The sequence below is a fragment of the Pelodiscus sinensis genome, chromosome 2, assembly GCF_052426305.1.
Source record: "Pelodiscus sinensis isolate ZL-2025 chromosome 2, ASM5242630v1, whole genome shotgun sequence".
Lineage (NCBI taxonomy): Eukaryota > Metazoa > Chordata > Testudines > Trionychidae > Pelodiscus > Pelodiscus sinensis.
In genome coordinates, this window is record NC_143053.1 from 89,758,303 (window position 1) to 89,776,173 (window position 17,871).

The 17,871-nt window shown below is 43.8% G+C and overlaps 1 protein-coding gene across 2 annotated transcripts in view; it reads left to right on the forward strand.

Moving 5' to 3' along the window:
- Window positions 1-7,482: 7,482 nt before the first annotated feature.
- Window positions 7,483-17,871, forward strand: part of LDLRAD4 (low density lipoprotein receptor class A domain containing 4) — a 445,713-nt gene continuing 435,324 nt past the window's right edge. For both annotated transcript variants that reach the window (XM_075921018.2, XM_075921020.2), the window contains exon 1: window positions 7,483-7,642. The gene's annotated coding sequence lies outside the window, so the exon portion shown is untranslated. The remainder of the gene's footprint in view (window positions 7,643-17,871) is intronic.

Sequence of the window (17,871 nt, forward strand, 5' to 3'; positions counted from 1 at the left end):
CACCTTTGGTCACTGGTTGGAATCAAGCCTAGATTGGCAGTGACTGAAAGATTTTCCTATATGATATGAAAACTTTATTATAGCTTATGATCTCATCTGATTCCAGTTTTCCATATAGTTTCTAGCAGCAAGTTTCCACATCATAAAACTACCACAACTGGCATCTTTACTGCTATCTTTTGAGAGACCAAGTATAGACCAGGCATAGTGATGACCTGTCATTCCTAGCAGAGTTGCTTTCAGGATAGCCTTGGGGACCATACTGATGATGTGGTAAAAACTTCAAAAACAACAAATAGCACCTTAAAGATTAACGAAACATGTAGATGGTATCATGAGCTTTCATGGGCACAGCCTACTTTGCCAGATGACAGAAGTGTTAGAAGTCCAGATCCAAAAATAAATAAAGGAAAGAGGGAGGTGGAAGAAAAAAAAAGAAGAAGAAAGAAAAGGGGTAAAAAAGGGAGGGGAGGAAGAAATGAGAGAGACAGTGAGTAGATAAGCTTCAGAGGGGTAGTGGAGTTAGTCTGCAACAGGAAAAACTTAAAAAACATCAAATAGTCCACTAGCACCTTAAAGACTAAATAGTTACAAGAGGCTGATAAGAACCATTAGTGCCTCCATTGTTTGGTTGGTAGGTTAAGTCATAGGATGTGGAAGGTAGTGTGCGTGCCAGCTGATGTCTTTGTTCATACCATTTGCATAAGAATTAAATTTGTAAATGAAGTTAAGTTCCAATCCTTCTCTGTTTATTTGGCTTGTGGAATTTGACTGAAACAAAACAGTGACTTGGAGATCCATTAATGAGTGTCCAAGTAGATTAAAGGGTTCTCCAACAGGTTTTTGTGTATTGCTTTTTTGAATATCTGATTTCTGTCTATTAATTCTTTCCCTTAGAGACTGTCCAGTTTGGCCAATATACATGGCAGTGGGGGCATTGTTGGCATTTGATGGCATAGATCACGTTAGTGGATGTGCAGATAAATGAGCCTCTGATTTGGTGGCTGTGGTTGAGGCTAGTGATGAGATCGCTGGTGTAGTTGTTTGGGCAGAGTTGGCACCAGGGCTGATTGGAGGGGTGGGTTCCTCGATGATTATGATGGAGGTGTGTTGCATGGTTATTGGAAAGAATTTATTTGAGGTTAAGCGTCTGTCTGTAAGCGAGAACTGGCTTTTCCCCATAATGGTGTGCTGTGAGGAATCGTGTACTATTGCTATCTATGCTGTAACAGTTCTCTGAATAGCTGAAAACTTGTAGTCTGGCACTTTTCACAAGCACCAAATTCACTAATATTTTACATTGTTTTATGAGAAATTTCACTCTGATTCGGAATGTGAACCACATTGCAACCACAGGTACAGGTTGAGTGTGTGACACAGATCACTGTCATGACTTTCCAAAGGGGAAGTCCATTGTGTAGGGAATGCAATGCTAGTTGTGAAGAGTTAAATTCCTGATTCAGATGCTTATCATCTTCCCTAATTATGTTCTTTCCGATATTTTCTGTCTTGAAGCATATTAAATCAAAGGACTTGGTGTTGTACATTGAAATAAAATGTTAGCTCATTATTAAAAATTGGGAATTCAAGACTGCTATTCCAAGAGTTCTCTCACCTAGTTTACAGTCTCACACTGCATTTTCCTTTCCGTGAAAGCTATAGTTTATTTTTGTTACAGCCTAACATGACAAGACAACTAAAACACATCTTATAGATTTGTATGATTATCTAAAGCTGGGATTGACATGCAGCGGGAAGGTCTTCAGGTGTGTGGGTGGAATTGGCAGAGGAACTGCACAGCACGGATATATGTATGCATGTGTGAATAGCAACATCAAACTTGTCAGTGTAATTTCAGTGAATGAGCAAGGTTCCTCTACAGGGTGATAGAAAAAGGCTGCGAGTCCCTAAATCTAAAGCATATGAATGAGAGAGGAAATTTAATTCAACACCAGAATATTGTAGTGAATTTTTCTTATACTCTACATACATATTTACTTTTCCCTGTTCTGTGTTGAAACTCATTACCTGTATTAATCAGACATATTAGATGGTGATTTTCAATGTAAAGCTATGACAGTTCTTTGCTGATCTCACAGAGTACCATTCTTATAGCAGTAGTGACAAACTACTTAAATTAGGGCTTGACCCTGCAGTCCGATCCACATGGACAGATCCTTGTGCCTGGATGGAACTTTGCAGGGGTAAATGGAATGAGCATGATTGCAGATGGCCGCTCACATGGATCAGATTGTAGGATTAGTGTATAAAATGACAGTTTAAGCCTTGATCCTGCAATGCAGGTCTGTGCACATACAGGGATCCACACAGCTGAGACCTGTTTGATTCATCCAGCTGCATATGGTATGGTCTCCCTGAACCAATAAGGGGTTGGGGGGTGGAGGGGAACTGTTTGCTAACAGCAATAAGGAGCAGTTCTGTATTGCTTCCTCCTCTATTGTTCAGGAGTGGATAGATGATGTTGGAAGACCACTTATCTCCTGCTGCGGAAACCATCCAGGTTTGAGGGAGTAGTTGGCTCTTTTTGGTGGCCTCTGGACAACACCAGGGAAAAGCAATCCTTCCACAGATGCCAGAAGGAGGCAGCAGGCCAGCAATCCTTTTCTGCAACATAGCACAAGGAAAAGATGACCAGTATTTTGGGGAAAGGTCTGTCATCACGACCCTTTCTAGGTAGTAAGCCACATGAAAGGAAAATAGGTTGTGTGGCCTGTGGGGTAAAATAGTTTAGATAAACACCCAAATTTTGAGCTGAAATAATCTGAAAGTCTCCTAGTGATAGATTTGGATGTAGTTTTGTTATGGCTAGACTGGTTTGCAGCATGCTTTTACTTGTAAGTTAGCTATATTGACACTGGTTTGGTATGTGCTCCTGGTCATCTGGCTATATTCATGATGTGGTTTCTCTTTTTAATTGGATCTCCCTTGAACTCCTAGGCTATGTCTACACTGGCGGGTTCTTGCACCAGAAATATGCAAATGAGTCTAAGTGTGGAATGTCACTGAGCTTCATTTGCATATCTAATGAGCTGCCATTTTTGCGGAAGAGGCTCTTGTGCCAGAAGGAGCTGTCTACACTGCCCCTTCTTGCGCAAGAAAACCCCTCTTGCGCAATGCCGTTATTCCTGAAAATAATCAGCGTAGAGGCATTGTGCAAGAGAGTTTTTCTTGTGCAAGAAGGGGCAGTGTAGATGCTCCTTCTGGCGCAAGAGCCTCTTCCACAAAAATGGCAGCTCATTAGATATGCAAATGAGGCTCAGTGATATTCCACGCTTAGCCTCATTTGCATATTTCTGGCACAACAAGCCGCCAGTGTAGACATAGCCGTAGTGTTACAGATCATAAGAATCAGAATATTTAGAGTATATTGCTTATGGTTTCCTGGCTGAAAATAGGCCAAGTCATCCCCTTCCACACCATAACAGTAACCAAATCCATCACCCATTATGTCCTCAGTTTCAAACTCAGTCCTATCACTCCAACCACCTAAAATTCTTGCCTCCTTGCCTCATAGGAGCCTGTCTGCATACTATGGGCAAAGGGACTTTCAGTGGCAGGATCAGCACTGGGCCAGAGGACGTGCCTACCTCATCTGAGTATTAACTGCTTTCTCTTCACCCCTTAGACACATTGACCACCCACATCAGCCTCCACAAGGCATCAGCCTCTAGTGGCAGGATGGTCCTATGTATTCCATGCTGCAACCAGAGCTCATGACCCACCAGTATATTTCTGCACTGTGGGAACAGCAATTGACACAAAGAAGTGCAATCTGCTTGTTTGTGTGAAGCCTTGCTTCCATGCTGCAAGGGTATCTAGTAACAACTGTTCTCTTTCCAGGTGCCGATATAATGGTATCTCAGTATTGGACTTCTAATTTGCCTGCGTCTCTCTAAGTGCATGTGTGACTATCCCCATATTGCTCTTTCTCCCCCAATTTTCCTTGAACAAGTCCAAATTGCCAAAAGATGCCTGACATCTTATTTCTGTGTGAATTTTGAAATGCTAATAAAACTTCAAGTCAAAAGTAGACTTTAGTCTGGTAACCGTCCTGGGGCCATTCCCTTTTTTAAATAGGAAACTTTCTCTGGTTCGAAAGTAAACTACTTAAAAAAAAAAAAAAAAAAGATGAAAAATGTGTGACATTGTGAAAATGTGCATATTTCTCTCATCTCCATTTTCTAGCCTTTCCCGAGGAAAGTTAGAAAAAAAGGAAGAAAGAACTTAAAAGCATTTGAAAAAATACCACTGTTGTAAGCATTCATTATCTGTAAATAATAATATTGATCAAATGTGTATTAGGACTAAATGAGCAGTTTGGGTGACTGCTGAACCAAAGCAGTCATTGGACAACCTATCTGGCTAACCAATTTCTATGATAAACTTAAAAAACAACAAACAGTCTGGTAGCACTTTATAGACTAATAAAACATGTAGATGGTATCATGAGCTGGCATGATTGAGATTAATGTGTGAGGTAGTGGCACAAATCCCCTTGGGTTGTAACAGCGGAAAAGACATTGCAGAACACAGGGAGGAGTTTCCATTTGCCTTTGTTGAATGTTGTTGTTATAACATGAACTCAAACTTGTTTTCATTCATCCACCCCTAGACATTAATAACATAGGGCCATACTGCACTCTTGGTTACACTGGTGCATCTGAGAGTGTAATCTGGCCCATTACTGAATGTCTAATATATGACATCAGTTTATGCTTGCCCATACCTGCTGAAGGTACAACATGAGAAGTATTGCTGTTCATTTTCTGTGAGATGCAAGCTGAAATAGCGCACTTCTCGTTATATCACCTCTCCTCTTTAAGAAGCAAAATGCTTTAGCAATCTGAACTTCTCTCCCAAATCTGTACATGGGAACAATTTGAGGGTGGGTGAATTGTTATAATTCAATTTTTTCTCTGGATTAAAAAACAACTTGCGAGGACTTGGCAAGATTCCATGACAGAAGTGAGGGACTTAAACACAATCTGCATTTATTTTTCTTTGAATGGCATTGAGGAGGACAGAGGGCTGAGCTAAGGATAGCCTGTGTTTAGGAGTGTAGAACTCCTGACCTTCAGCTGTAAACTACAGAGGCATCTATTTAGCAGGCTTGAAGCTGGCTTGCTGCCAATTCTATGTATCACTGTTTCTCAACCTTTCCCATAGCAAGAGCAGGTTAGTTGTGACCTTCTGATGACTGTTTTAGGCCTCCAGGCTGAAAACCCATGATCTATCTGATTGATTGCTGCAGTCTACTCTTTCTATGCTACCTGACACTCCTATAGCTTCCTGCTTTCGTTCATCAGAAATATTACTACTAAAATTATTTTTGCCAGTGTCAATCTGACCATATATATCCCTTTCCTTGATTCTCTGCTTGCCATTATGTTCAAAGTTCCTACATAACTCTGCCCTTTGCTATGTATCAGGCATTGTCTTTTCTGCATGGCATCCAGCCCTCTTGGTTTTATTTATAAGGATGCTCTGCTCATCTGCATATCCCACAATCATTTGTGTGCCTCTTGCCAGCATACCATGTAGGTATGGAAAGCCTTCCTAATTCTGATCTGCCCTATCATTACTCTTGGTGCATTCACTCTTGTCTTAGAACTCACAGCTTAAACATAACTAAAAAAAGGTGAAGTAGGAAACCTGACAAAACAAAGCACTCAATCAAGCAAACACAAAACAAAAAAGCAAAACAAATGAAACTCAGCCCCACAAAAATCCCCCAATATGTTGGAGCCATCAGAAATGCACATAGCAATCTTAACTCTTGTCATTCTTCAGCATGTATTTTCACTCTTCCTCCCTCAGTATGTCTTACCTAAAACTAGCTACATGTAGTAAACTGACTGCAGGGAAGAAACTTGGGGAACTACACCCTGAGCGGAGAGGAAGGGCAATTGTGCAGGGCATATGCTTTGGCAAATAGAGGGGCTGGGGCAGTCTGTGTCCGCTACCCAGCTGCTGCCTGGGTGGGATCCAGCCCAGGGCCGCATTATGACTTTCGTGGGCCCTTCCTCCATAAAAAAAAAAATTAAAATTATTTTTGATATAACTTTAAATACTTCAACATTTTTTTTTTCTGTTTTAGGCAAAATTTAATAGATTTTCGTGGGCCCTAAAAGTTTCATTTTTTTCTGATGCGAGAAAAAAATTAAAACATTTTCTTTGACCCTAAAAGTTCATTTTTTCTTCTGATTTTAAAAAAAATGAAAACATTTTCGTGAGCCCCTAAAAGTAGCGTGGGCCCTAGGTACTGTGCCTAATGGATAAGTCAGCCCTGAATCAGCCTACAACCCTGTGCTCCAGAGGCTGATGCCCTATCCCTGAGTTCACTGGAGATCCCATGCTACCACCCTACACCAGGGGTGTCCAAACTTTTTTCAAAGAGGGCCAGACTTGATGAAGTGAACATGCGTGAGGGCCGACCATTTTGCCTGACATTCTTTGAACCATTAAAATGAAATGCAAATTAACTATTTTATGCAAAGTTTATTGCAAACGGCATACTTTTCATTTTGTCACATGGATGACAAATCTAAACAGGTGTTAAATCACTCTGCCTTTCATATCTGAAGGCCAGATGAAAAAAAAGTCCAGGAAGCTGAAATATATGTCAGGAACATTGTAAAGTACATTACATATTATTGGTAATAAAGGTTGTCTGTCAACTTTTAAGTTCAAAAAATATGAACAGGAACATAACACCAAGTATACATGTTGTGTCCAAATATATTTATAACTGATTTAGACCAACTGACATTAACTGAGATTTTACAATGTATTCATCTCAATACATATGGATTCGTTGGGGGCCATAAAAGATAGATATTGCCAAATTACCTGTGGGGCCGTATTAAACCGGAACACGGGCCGCAATTGGCCCGCGGGCCGGACTTTGGACATGCCTGCCTTATGGCTTCTTGGTAGGGAGGAGCAATGTCATGCTAAGCAATGAAGATTTTTTTTTTGGCTGGGGGAGGCTGTATATGAATATTTACCTGCTGAACAAGTATACACACACAGGACAGCATTGGCTCCCCTTGGCACATGAAGCATGCCGCGGCCCCGCTCTGTGTAAGTAGTGCGAGAGGGAGCAGAGGTCCAAGTAAGGCGAATCAGAATTGGAGCCACTGTAGTGCTGGTGCCTGTATGTGGAAGGCGAGGGGCCAAGGAGGTAGCCGCACAGCAGAGCGTCCCATGACATTGCGGAGCCTCCTGCCAAACGCGGAGGCGCGGACACAGGTTTGACCCCCCCCAAAGCCACAGCAAGGCTGGTGCCTGGGGAGCGCTGGAGAGACGGGCCCGTCCGCCTCCCCCTGCCTGTGGCACATCCAGCCCAGCAGATGTCAGTGTGGCCTGTGAATAGCAGCGGCAGGGCTGGGCAGGAAGCTTCCCCTCCCCCCGGCTCGCTTCCTTCCCTGCATCTCTCCGCCTGTCACCGAGAGCCAGACTGGCTGCAGACAGGGGAGGCGGGGGCAGGAGCGAGCCTGGGAATGAGCCGGAGGCTGCCCCGGGCGGAGCGCACGCAGAGCCGCGGCTGGAGGCAGGCAGCGGCAGGAGGAAGCCCCCGGGCTGAGGCTGCACGGGGCGAGCGGCGGGGCTGGGAAGGAAGGTGAGTGCAGCGCCTGCCGGGCTTTCCTCGCCGGCGTCTCGGGCTGTGGAGCCAGCGCCGCTGGGCATGGACACGCAGGGCGGGGAGTCCCCGGGAGTTGCTGCCGCCGCCAGACGGGCAGAAAGTGACTGGGAAAGTGCGGGGAGGCCCAAGTTTAAGGTCTGCGGCTCTTAAAGAGACAAGCCCCAGGTTGCTCTGCAAAGGTGCCTGTCTGCCTGTCTGTCTGTCTGCAGCCCTGTCCGGGTGCCAGCGCACCTGGGCATGTACCAGGCAGGGACAGGCGTCTGGCGCGCAGCTTTTTCTGCAGCAGTCGCTGCTGGCCACTTACCCTCGCTCCGCTCCGCCCTCCCAGGACTGAGGGGACCCAGCCGGACGGGAGAGTGTCCCTGGGGCTGGCGCTAAAGATGATCAAGGGAACTCAATGATTTGTCATTTCTATTCCTTGTCGGGGGGGAGAGGAGGGTTAGTTGGAGCGGAGACAGGAACGACCGGCTGTAGGGGGTCAACGTGGCTTTTCAATCAAAGGCTAGGACCACAGCCCTACCTTTAGTTGGGTTTGTTAGGTCCTTGCAAAACTCTGACCCTGGAGGGTTTTGTCTCTGCGTGTGGTCTCTCCCTCTCTCTAACAATCGCCCTGTCCCTCCCGCCCTCTAAATTGTTTGTGCTTTTCGCGGTTGAAGGGAAACCTGGACATGTCTCCTGCATCTTTGTGTCTTGCTTTGTGGGTGGAACGGATTGGTTGGTGGTACTCCCTGCAGGACGAGGGGGACTTACTGAGGTGCGACAGCAGTAGGTCACTGTAAAGTGGCTTCACTGAATCTTTTCAGAGAGCAGGCTGCAAAACTAGATGTTTTATGTTACCCAGTTGGCTCTCTGTCAGCATGTTCCTTCGGGATGATGCTTAAAATACTCCTTAAATTTTGTATGAATATGTATCTGTTGCTATGAAGAGTAAATTTTACATGGTACAGCTGGATAATATTAAATGGCAGGTCTGTTACATCAGTCCTGTGTAGCCCTGAAAAATGTTATGACAGAAGCGTCTATATTGTAAAGAACACTGTTCACCAGACTCATGCAGACAACTTTTACAGGAAGGAAGGGAGCAGATAAGCATTTGCCTGTATCTGTTGAGTTCCTGGAAAACAGACTCATATTTACTGAAATTTGTCATCTTTTGCAAATATTAGCACAAGTCTAATGTGCTAATCTCTGTATTCCTGATCTGTTTTGCACCCATGCCATTGAGTAGAGACATCTCAAGTTTGTGGCATGAACTGGGAAGCTAATTCTGCTGCTATATGTGGAAGTATGTATAATATTCATAATAGTTGATGGGCTATTTAAATGGATATTTATTTGTTCTCTTTTGAGAACAGGAAACAGGCAAAACCAGAAAAGAACTTCCCTTTGTTTAATAGTCTTAAAATGAACTTCTAAACTGAGGATTTGTCTGTAATGTTCAAGGTTTAGCAAAATTCATTTTTGTATGCGTAGCTGGTGATGGTTGTGTAGGACAATAAAAATCAGGTGAGTAATTTTATGTGGTACCCAAAAAGGGCATTTGGAATTTAAAAAAATATAATTTTAGAATGCTTAGAGCAGATGTGGGGAAACTTTTTAGGGTCAAAGGGTTCTGACCCACAGAAAAATCAGTCAGGAGCTGCACACAAGTGAGAAGCACTCCCCATCCCTCTCTGACTTGGCCCCCAAATGGGAAGGAAAAAGATCTTCCCCTTGTACACCAGGGCCTTCATGGGCCCAGGCTAGTAGATGTTGTGTGCTCCAAGCTTCGGGGGTTGGATCCAGACAAGCCAGGGGCCGCTCTAGCCCGTGGGCCTTAAGTTCCCCACCCCTGACCTAGAATAATATTTTTCAGTTAGAAAGGAGTCCTATTTAATTAGAAAGGATCTGTTTTAAAAAGGCTTAATTTCTCAGGGTACATCTACACAGCAGCATTATTTCAGAATAACTGCCGTTATTTTGAAATAACATAATGCACGTCCACACAGCAAGCCATTATTCTGAAATAATGTCAAGCTGAAGGACTTCTTACTCCGACTCCTGGTAACCCTCATTTTCCAAAGAGTAAGGGAAGTCGAAGGAAGAGTGTCCTTCCTTTGACTTCCTGTTGTGTAGACAGCACCAGCTGAATTAAGCTATTTTGACTGCTTCTACGCAATTGACATACTCTTAAAGAGCTTATTATGAAAATAAAAGATGCCTTACATAAATATATGTAAGGTCTCATTTTCAGGCTAGCCAACAGTTCAGAGCTATTTCAGCAATAAGAAAGCAGAGGGACAATTACTGGTAGCAGTACAACTGTCTAAAAAGAATAGACTTCAGGGAAAGTTGATGAACTAAGATAATGGATAACTACAGTAACATTTGCTGCTGGGAAATGTTTTTCTGTATGAAAGTTTTCCAATTGTAAGTGACTTTAATTGGACAGAAATTGGGTTTCCCCCACCTGCTAATTAATTTTCTTGCATCCAATTCTTATGCATTTCATAGCAGTCCAAAATTTAATTTAAATAAAATGATACTCACTTTGATTCACTATTAAGTGAAGATCTGTGGTGATGGTATAGGCTGCCAATAACAAGCATGCAGACATTGCAGCTTCATCTCTGTCGGAAATAAAAAGGACTCTTTTGCTGGAAAGACATTGAGGGGAGACAGTCTATTCACTGATGAATGTCCCCACTTCATTGCCAGCTGAAATAGTGACAAAATGTTCTCCACATCTATATCTGTACTGGTGTTGCAGCACTGAGTATTGAGTTACTGTGAGTATGCCACAAAGTCAGTAGTAAGAGAATTTTAACTGCAGTGTATCAAATATATGTCTACACATGTATGCATGTACATAAAATACATCTTTATATATTCTGTATTTTTAGCTATGTATTAAATGCTGCCCCTTGGGTATGTGAGGATGGCTATTGTATGTACGTAATGAATGTTGGTATGTTCTCTTTCAGCAGCAGAGCTAAACGATGATAAATGTAAGATAGAATGAGTTAACAATATAAGATCACACCATTGGCTTACATTAATTGACATATTCCAGGCTTTGGCACAATTTTTTTATGGATGAAGTTAGAGTCCGGGTGTCAATCTTGGACATATATTAAGGAAAGTTAGGGAAACAAGAAGAAAATTGTGTTCCAGGATAAGACACAACTGTCCAAAATTGTTGGGAGGCTTAATGTTTATCAGTGAAAAAACAAACATTACTTGATAGTCTTGAAATAACTCATTTAATCATTTTAAGGCAGATAAACAGAGTTGCCTGAAGTTCCTTGTACATAAATTCTTTCAGTTGATATGTTAAAAGCTGAATTACTTGTCTACTCTGTGTATAAATTAAAAATGCCATGGCATTCTCAGAAGAGGAAGTTTTTGCCCCAATTTGCTTGAACAGCATTTCATTCCTTCCTTTCCCTCAGCTATTGTATAATATGCTTTGTTGTGTTTAGCTGTTTGGCTGCTGCCCTTTACCTAAGAAGTGACAATACTGTACTCAGGTGGTGTAGTATATGAAGAAGCCTTAGGAATCTCTTCAGGGGTGGGGAACCTTTTTTGGGTCAGGGGCTGCTGACCCCGCAGAAAAATCAGTTGGGGGCCGCACAAACGTGAGAAATAAAAAAGAAGAAAAAACCCTCCAAAAAACCACCTCAATGATATGGTCCCCGACTGAGAAGCAGAAAGACACCCCACCCCCCACATTCCCATCGCACACCAGAGCTCAGGGAGGGGCTCGCGCTAGTAGATTTTGTGGGGAAAAAGACTCCAGGCAGTGCTTTAATATGCCTGCTGGCAGGAGAGGGAGTGACAGAGCTTGTGGGTTAGATTCAGCTCCGGCTTGCCTCATTCCAGCCTGCAAAGTTCGGGGCTCCTCTTTGCCTAGCAGGGAGCCCGCACTGGCACTTCAGTGCCATGGGGGAAGCTGCGGGGTGAGGTGTGTGTGTGTGTGTGGGAGGACTGGAGTGCCAATGCTGGCTCTCCAATGGTGTGTGTGGGGGGGGGGGGCGGGGGATAGGAGGGGAGAGTCCTGAGCCTTGGGGGCCAGATCCAGGCAATCTAGGTGCTGGATCCAGACAAGCCAGGGGGCTGGATTTGGCCCTCAGGCCTTAGGTTCCCCACCCCTGCTTTAGAGAAATGAACAATTTTAAAGAGTATGCACATTTACATTCTCTGTGTTAATAACATGGAACTACATTCCATGTTCTTTTTGGTCCCATGATTATCCTTGGAAAAGTTTTATTCTAGCTGAAGTTGTTGTGATTTAGATGCATATACCTATGTGTGTGCCTGTCAATAACTGTAAGGGAATGGATGCACTTCTAGGAGTTTTTAGTGCAGTCTTTTTGCAGGTTCAGTGTACATAACCACTGAATTTTTCAATGGCTCCCTGCCAGTACCAGCTGCTCGTTAAAGAAGCTTGTGCCAGTACATTGGTGCATCAGTTGTTGAGAATCCACCCCCTCAGTATAAACATTCATACACACGCCGGTTTCTTTTACCCAGCTGGTGACGGTTTCTCAAAATAGCCATCTTGCCTGGCCTGGCACATTGAGACCTGGAAGCAGTCTGCTAAGGTAGTTCACTGGACACAATGGGAAATTCAGAGTTAATTTGGTTTGTAATTTTGTAGATCCTCGGGGTGACTGCGCGCTGTAGGGGAGAGATTACATCTTGGAGTTTTGCCATTCAGTCAGCAAATTCTTGCCCAAACCAGAATAATACAGAGGAAAAAGTAATTGATAGTCAATATATAACAATGTCTTCAATGCTATTGGTACCAAGGGACTTGCCCTGCGGCCCTTAATTAACTTAGTAGTCCCACTGAAGTTAATGGGACTATTCAGGTAAGTACATCTGGCTAAGCAGGACTGCAGGATCTGGCTCAAAGCACAACGAAGCAGGAGAAATTAAAGTAAATGAGGTAAATGTGTAGTTCATGGGTTTACCCTTTCCCGTGTGTTGTACACACAAAACTATGCTGCACATATTAAGAAAAAAAAAGTCAACGCTTCATTTTAGTATCTTATTTGCCACCTAAGCCCTACAGACTGTGAAAGGAGAATGGTATGCATATGGTACACAGATTAAAGCAGAGTATAGGTGAGTGGAAATTCAGAGGTTTTCTGTACTTTTTTACATGGGCTAAACATCTCTTTATTTACAATATGTATGCATTTAGTAAAATGCTTCATTAACATAGGCTCTGATTGGTGTTTGGAATATACTGTCGATAGTGTATTTTGTTAGTTCTTTTCGTGTCAATAACACAATGCACTTAAGGCCAGGAAACACACAGGCAATTGTAATATCTTTTGAGTTCTAGGGTAATATTAAACAAGTTTCTTCTTCTTAATTAAGAATGCTTCTGTTGCTTGCACATAAAGAAATGAAAATTAATTTTTTTGTGTGTATTAGGATGGATCTCAAGATTTTTCACATCTGGATTCCTTTTCTTTGAAAACTTATTAAAAATGGTGCTTTGGGTTTTCAGATTGTATTTGTGAGGTGCTTTCTTTCCACTGAGCTTATTTTTCAGATGGAGCGGGTTTGGAAATAACAAAGAATCTAAACGTAATTTTTCTCTTGATTGGCAATGGAGATTGCTTTCCCGGATGAAATAAGTTTGCACTGTGCCAAATGGTTGACTTTTCTAGAATAAAAACTCGAAAGGGTAATGCAAAAAATCCTCTGGTTAATATATTGGCATTCCCAGAACCACTAAAACTCAGGCAGATTGCCAGACACCACTTAATGAGGATGCAGAATGCCTGGCACAAATCCATATGAACAACAGCAAAGAAGTTTGGGGTGGGAGTGTGTATGAAGTGGGGGAAAGGGGTGTGGATGCTGTGTGTTGACACCCATTATTAATTTTTAATTACTATATTTTGCAGTTAAGCTGAACAGAAATCCTCTCCACCAGATTCTGAAAGCTTTATAATATGCTCAAAAATTTGGATGTGTGAAATTAAATCAACCATGGTTTATGATAGAACTGTATTATTTTGAGAGGATTTCTTATGCATTGGGGATTTGGGGTTTCTATTTTTTGGTCTTTGGGAGGGCACAGAAGAAGAATGAGAGTTGATAACTATTATATGAAGTTTTATTGTTTGTTAAAACCAAAATGCATTTAAGAGACTATGTTTGTCAGACAGTTTGTGACAGTGCAAGTCAGTGCTTGCCAAGAACCAGGCAGACAGACTGTTAAAGTTACATGATGGGGATAAATAAATTACTGCTGTCTGAAAGACATACAGTCTGCAAACCTGTGGTGTGCCCTTGCCTACTGTGGTTGTGCTAGCTTATGTTTTGCTGCATAGCAAGTTGTCTGCTTTCTGATGAGAATGTGTGTGACCTAGTTCAGAAATACATATAATTTGGTTTTGTAAGCATTCAGTAAATATGTCCATCCTGTACTTGGTAGCTGTTTTTAAGGCTCTGATCCCAAATTGTTCCTTCCTCACGTGAGTTTTACTTGCCTTAGGTGAAGCAGCACACATTTCTACTTAGAGGCTTGGTCTGGATAAAACTCAATTATATTCCTTTTAAATCCTGAACTCTGGACATTTTTTACACAATTATGTAATACAGGTTGAACCTCTAAAAACCATAACACTGGTCCGGCAATATCTGTAGTTTGGCAGGACCACAGATGTTCCTGGGCCAGAGAGCCTCGGTGGCCAGGAGTCAGGCAGCAGAAGGGCCTGCAGCCAGGAGTATGGCCTGGGCCAGTGGCACTGGGGCCAGAGGTCCGGTCATGGACAGTAGCTTTGCCAGGGATGGCATCCCTGATGGGTCCGGCTGCAGCCACAGTGGGGCCAGCAGCCCGGCCAGGGCTGGTGGCTGCAGCAGGGTTGGCAGTCCAGTCAGGAGCCCAGCTGGGGCTGGCAGCCTTAGTTGGGCAGGTGGCATTGGCCAGTTTGGGAGGCCAGCAGTGGGGGGCAGCAGCTGGAGCTGGGTGTGGAGGGATCCAGAACTGACCTCTCCTAGTCTGGCAAACTCCCTTGTTTGGGACCATTCAGGTCCCCAACGTGCACTGAATTTATACAAGTGACATCATCACAGGACCTAGACACGTAAGCCACCACATTAAAGGTTCGTACAGCTGCACATCCATCAATGTGACTGTGCCATCAAGTGACAGCAATGCCCCTTTGCCATGTATATTGGCCAAACTGGACAGTCTCTACAACAGGGGAGGCCAACCCATTAAACGAAGAGAGCCAAAACAGCGGTGGAAAAAATGCAAAGAGCTGCACCAGAATTGTTGAGGAAAAAAAAAAAAAGACGGATTAGGTTTTTTGGCCACATCAGGCTCTCGCTGGCCGCTGCCATTTTGCCATGCTGGACAGCTCCCCTGCTCCCGGCGAGTACAGGGAGCCGGGGGCCGTTTGTAGGAGTGCATTGGGTGGCTTCGCGAGCCGCGGGGGAGGCTTTGTGAGCTGTACTTTCAGGGGTGAAGAGTTGCATGCAGCTCGCGAGCCACGGGTTGGCCACCCGTGCTCTACAACAAAGGATTAATGGATACAAATCAGGTGTTCAAAATGGTAACACACAGAAACCTGTTGGGCAACATTTTAACTTTCCCGGGCACTCACTAATGGTCTGAAAAGTGACTATCCTCTTACAAAGCAATTTCAAAAACCAGCTGGGGAGAAAAGCTGTGGAACTTGGTTTCATTTACAAGTTTGACATCTGGAATCAAGGTCTGAACAAAGATCTGACCTGGATGGGTCGCTACATTTTACACCCTAATGACATAAAAAGATAATCACCGAATACTTACAGCCCACTCTATTAGCTTCATGTAGCACAGACACTCTGATTTACAATTTTTTTCCTTCTCTTTCCCTCCGCATCCTCTCTCTTTCTCTGCTGTTTATTTGTACCCCTGACTCCCTACTCCATTTATCTGAAGAAGTGCGTTGTGCCCGCGAAAGCTCATGATACCATCTATATTTGTTCTTAGCCTCTAAGGTGTTGTAGAGCTATTTGTTGTTTTTTTTAATTTTTTTTCAGTTACAGACTAACCTGTGACCATCTGGCACTTTGAATCACCTATGAGTGTTGAGGTCTGTGTGTCCCAGAATAAACCAGTGGAAGGAGGGGGAAATGTGTGGGAATACCAAGACAGTGTGGAGCTCTTTATTGGTGGTACAGTGTACTTTGATCTCTGCCAATTTAGATTTTTAACTGGTTCTGTGACAGGTGCAATAAGTACTCCTGGTGGAATTCTGTGGTAAAATGTTAAAAATTCTGCATACAGAATATTAAAATTCCCCATATTTTTTGTCAAAATATTGCAATATAATCATACCAGTTTCAGTTATTTGATACTTTATTTAAACTATAGTGCAATGGATGGAGAGCGGTAGTAGGGAGCATTGGAGGATATCCCCCCTTTGTCTAATAGTAATGTGGCTAGGTTTGACCCTTTATTTCTGGCTTAGTCAACAAATATATGTGGCCATACACTCAGTGTTACATCATTGGCAACTGAAGAGCAAATGGGAGCTGGGGAGTCAAATTCACATATTAACTACTGACCATCTCCAGAAAGCTTCAGGGGTTAACCGAGTTAGTCTGTACAGGATAAACGTAAAAAACAAAAAATGTCTGGTAGCACTTTAAAGACTAACAAAACATGTAGATGGTATCATGAGCTTTCGTGGGCACAACCCACTTCTTCAGATGAACGGAGTTTCCAGAAAGGTCAGTAATAAACAGTTCATGAAGCACATTTTGATAAATTTTTCAGTCCAAAAAATTAGATCAGTTCTAATCACTAAAGCAACATAAGCATTTATCAGGCTATATTATCATTTACAGGGCTCACCGAACTGCGGCGAGCCCCGCTTGCCAGCCGTACTGTCCGGCAATTTGTGCATGCGCAGATCGCTCGAACCCGGCTCTTTCGGATTACAATCTACTTGCCACGGGTTAGTAGATTGTAAATGATCAGGGCTCGACAAATAATACAATAAGGCTCCTTTACACCACTCTGGCACTGTAAAGGAACTTTTAATCTATTACAGGCAGTCCCCGGGTTACGTACAAGATAGGGACTGTAGGTTTGTTCTTAAGTTGAATCTGTATGTAAGTCGGCTGAATCGGACGCCAGTTCTGACTTACATACAGATTCAACTTAAGAACCCCAGGCATCCCCAAGTCAGCTCCTGCTGAAACTGATCAGCGGCTGATTCCAGGAAGCCCGGGGCAGGGGCTTCCTGTAGTCAGCCACTGGTCAGTTTCAGCAGCGGCTGACTTGGGGACGCCTGGGGCAGAGCAGCTGGGGTGCTGCTGGGTTGGTCCAGTAGCGCCGCCGCTCCACGGCGCTACTAGACCAACCCAGCAGCACCCAAGCTGCTCTGCCCCAGGCGTCCTGATTCAGCCGCTGCTGAAACTGACCAGCAGTGGCTGAATCAGGACGCCTGGGGCAGAGCAGCTGGGGTGCTGCCGGGTTGGTCCAGTAGCGCCAAGGAGCGGTGCTGCGGGACCAACTGGCCAGCGCCCCATCTGCTCTACCACAGGCCCGGGGCTTTGCTCCACGTCTCCCTGGTCTGCTGGGGGGGGGGGGCACTAGCTGCGCGCCCCCCCCCCCAGCAGACCAGGGACATGGGGAGCAAAGCCGCAGTGGCGGCGGGGTGCTGCACCTCTGAGGCTTTGCTCTGGCGGGACCCCTCGCCTCCCCGGCTTTACACCAGGTGTCCCTGGTCTGCTGGAGACGGTCCCCAGTAGACCAGAGGCACCGGGAGCAAAGTGGCAGCAGCGGCGGAGACCCGCGCCTCAGAGGCGTGTTGGGAGGGGAGGTTAAATAACCTTTGTTTTTTAATGTGTAATTGTGTTGACATGGTAGAATTTCAGTTTCTCCTACCCCAAAAAAAAAAATTTGCATTCTTCCACTTCATGAAGGGACACTTTATGACTGAGACAGAGGCATGATACCGAAGACCAATTCATTTGACACCTCTCTTCTACCAGTATGACTGGAGTGAAGCTGTCATAGTGTATGCATTAATTAAAGAATGAACCATTTTGTCATATGGCATATAAACTCCTGTAAAACTTGCCTTTGCTTTTTTTTGACACCCCAAGCACAGATTAGTATGAATGTATACATTTGCAAGCCTTCACCAATAGGGATATATAAAGTTCTTCAATGGTGTTGCCTGAATTTAGATTTTTTTTTTTTA